General features: G+C 38.3%; 1 protein-coding gene across 1 annotated transcript in view; it reads left to right on the forward strand.

Moving 5' to 3' along the window:
* Positions 1-3,830, forward strand: part of Araf (A-Raf proto-oncogene, serine/threonine kinase) — a 55,659-nt gene that overhangs the window by 28,826 nt on the left and 23,003 nt on the right. The gene's annotated exons all lie outside the window — the stretch shown is intronic.

The raw sequence follows: 3,830 nt of genomic DNA on the forward strand, positions 1-3,830 counted from the left end.
TCTCTCTCTCTCTCTCTCTCTGTGTGTGTGTGTGTGTGTGTGTGTGTGTGTGTGTGTGTGTGTGCATGAGCTGGAATGCATCTGTTTCGATCTGCTGCCAGAGGAAGTTTCTCTGATGATAGCTGATTAAGGCATATAGTGGAATATCATCGGGAGTCATTTTATTGACATCCCCCCCCCCATTTTTAGCAATATTATGTGGTTTTATCTCAGGTCTCTTGGCTATCTAGTCTCTGGTTCTTGGTCACCCAAGCAGTGCCAGGTATAGATTCCTTCCATGGAGTGGGCCTTAAGTCAAATTAGACATTTGTTGGGAACTCCCACAAGTTCTTTGCCACCATTGCCCTACCATATCTTGTAGGCAGGACTGAATATAGGCTAAAGTTTTTTTAAAATATTTATTATTATATGTAAGTACGTTGTAGCTGTCTTCAGACACCCCAGAAGAGGGTATCATACCCCATTAGGGATGGTTGCGAGCCACCATGTGGTTGCTGGGATTTGAACTCATGACCTTCAGAAGAGCCGTCAGTGCTCTGAACCACTGAGCCATCTCTCCAGCCCCTAGGCTAAAGTTTTTTGTGGCTGTGTTAGCATTTACATCTTTCTCTTGGTAGTCCGCAGTGTACCTTCTCATACCAAAGAGACTAGGACATAGGAGTGAAGGTTTCATGTAGGCACCAGCTCTAATTTTCCATACAATAAGCTGTGTGGGTATTGTCCTCAGCAATGGGTCCCAGTTGTCAGTTTGACAACAGCCTGGGTTGTTTGGAGATTTCCACTGGACCCCCTTGGCAAAGAACTTAACTGAATGCAGCTCAGCTTCAATATTGGAAGCTTCCTTTGATGACAAGAGGTGGCCAGTTGGGCCGGTTGGTTGGTGGTGGCACATGCCTTTAATCCCAGCACTTGGGAGTCAGAGGCAGATGGATTTCTGAGTTTGAGGCCAGCCTGATCTACAGAGTGAGTTTTGGGACAGCCAGGGCTACACAGAGAAACCCTGTCTTGCAAAACCAAAAAAAAAAAAAAAAAAAAAGAGGTGGTCAGTTGGGACTTCATCTCCACCAATATTAGGACACCTTATTAGGATCACCTTCATATATTTTAGAAGGTTTCCACTGCACAAGATTTCAATACCACCCCCCAAATACCCTGCAATTCCAGCTGTCTCTCCCTGTAATCCTTTCTTTAAACCCATCTCCACTTCCGCTCCTCACCTAAACTTGTTCCCATCCCCCACCTCCAGTCCACCCATAAGATATGTTCTATTTCCCCCTCCCAAGGAGATCAGATCCATGTGTTCCCCCTAGTCCCTTCTTCTATACCCAGCCTTTCTGGGTCTACAGATTGTAAGTTGATTACTATTTATTTAATGGCTAGTATCCACATAAAAGTGAATGCATACCATATTTATCTTTCTGAGTCTGGGTTACCTCATTTAAGATGATTATTTTTAGTTCCATCCATTTGCTGCAGATTTCATGATTTCATTTTTTTTTAACAGCAGAGTAATACTCCATTGTGTTAATAAATCACATTTCCTTTTATCCATTCTTCTGTTGAGGGATGTCTAGGTTATTTCCAGTCTCTGGCTATTATGCATAAACCAGCAATGAACATGTTCAAGCAAGTGTCCTTGTGGTAGGATGCAGCATCCTTTGGGTATATGCCCAACAGTGGTATAGCTGGGTCTGAGGTAGATCGATTCCAAACTTTCTGAGGAATCTCCATACTGATTTACATAGTAGTTGTACAATTTTCCACTCCCACCAGCAATGGAGGAGTGTACCTTTACCCCAGGTTCTTGCTAGCATGTGCTGTCTCTTTTGTTTTATTGACGTTGGCCATTCTGACAGGTAAAAAATGAAATCTCAAAGTAGTTTTGATTTGCATTTCCATGATGGTTAAGGATGTTGAATATATCTTTAAGTGTTTCTCAGTCATTTGAGTTTCCTCTATTGAGAATTCTCTGTTTAGATCTATACCCCATTTTTTAGTTGAATTATTTGGTTTTCTGAAATCTAGTTTCTCTATTCTTTATATATTTTGGCTATTACTCCTCTATTGGATGTATAGTTGGTTAAAATATTTTCCCATTCTGTATAGGCTGCCATTTTGTCCAATTGTCAGTGTACTTTGCCTTACAGAAGCTTTTCCATTTCCTGAGGTCTTATTTATTAATTGCTTGTCTTAGTGCTTGCACTATCAGTGTTGTGTTCAGGAAGTTGTCTCCTGTGCCAACAAATTTAAGATCATTTCCAACTTTTCTCTTTTATCAGGTTTAGTGTATCCTGTTTTAAATTTTGGTCTTTGATCCATCTGGACTTGAGTTTTGTGCAGAGGAATAAGTATGGATCTATTTGGATTCTTCTACATGCTGACATCCAGTTAGACAGGCACCATTGTTGAAGTTGTTTCTTTTTTCCAGTGTGTATTTTTGGCTTCTTTATAAAAAAGAATAAGGTGTTGATAGGTGTGTGAGTTTATGTCTGAGTCTTCAGTTCTATTCCATTGATGAACATGTCTGTTTTTATACCAGTACCAGGTGGTTTTTTATTACTATAGCTTTGTAATACAAATTGAAATTGGGAATGGTGAGACCTCTAGTAGTTCTTTTATTGTTCAGGATTGTTTTAGCTATTCTGGGACTTTTGTTTTTCCACACAAAGTTGAAAATTGCCCTTTCGAGGTCTGTAAAAATTGTGTTGGAATTTTGATGGGAATTGCACTGAATTGTTTTTGGCAGGATGGAAATTTTTACTAAGTTAATCCTACCAATCCATGAGCATGGAAGATCTTTCCATCTTCTGATATCTTCATCAATTTCTTTTTTCAGAGACTTAAAGTTCTTGTTATATAGATCTTCCTCTTGCTTTGTTAGACTTACATAAAGATATTTTATATTATTTGTGGTTGTTGTGAAAGGTGTTGTTTCCCTAATTTTTTTCTCAATTTGTCATTTGTATATAGGTGGGATACTGGGTTAATTTTGTATCCAGCTAATTTGATGAACGTGTTTATCAACTGTAGTGTATCATGGAAATTTTAGAAAGATATTTTGACTTCTTCCTTTTCAACATGTACTTCCTTGATTGCTTTCAGTTTTCATATTGCTCTAGCTATTTCAAGTACTATAATGAATAGGTATGGCAAGTGGACAAGCTTGTCTTGTTCCTAATTTTAGTAGAATTACTTTGAGTTTCTCTCCCCTTAAGTTGACGTTGTCTATGGGCTCACTGTTAACAGACTTTATTGTATTGAGGTATATGCCTTGCATTTCTAATCTCTCCAGGACTTTTATCATGAATGGGTGCTGGATTTTGTCAAAGGCTTTTTTAGCATCTAATGAGATAATGTCTTTTTCTTTTAGTTTGTTTATATGGTTTTTATATGTAATCATTGACTGATTTTCATATATCGAACCATCCCTATATCTTTGGAATGAAACCTACTTCATCACTGTGGATGATCTTTTTAACCTGTTCTTATATTCGGTTTGCAAGTATTTTATTGAGTATTTTCCCGTCTGTGTTCATAGGGGAAATTGGTCTGTAGTTCTTTTTTTTTTAAGTTCATTTTCTTTGTGGAGTCTTTGCGTGGTTTGGTATCAGGGAAACTGTGGTCTCATAAAATGAATTGGGCAATGTTCCTTCTGTTTCTATTTTGTTATGATTTGAGGAGTGTTGACATTAACTCTTCTTTGAAAGTCTGGTACAATTCTGCACTAAATCCATCTGACCTGTGCAGTTTCTGGGTGGGAGACTTTTAATGACTGCTTCTATAGCCTTAGGGGTTATATGTCCATTTAAAGTGTTTATCTAACAAGGAGG

Source organism: Mus pahari, chromosome X (assembly GCF_900095145.1).
Source record: "Mus pahari chromosome X, PAHARI_EIJ_v1.1, whole genome shotgun sequence".
In the NCBI taxonomy this organism is placed as follows: Eukaryota; Metazoa; Chordata; class Mammalia; order Rodentia; family Muridae; genus Mus; species Mus pahari.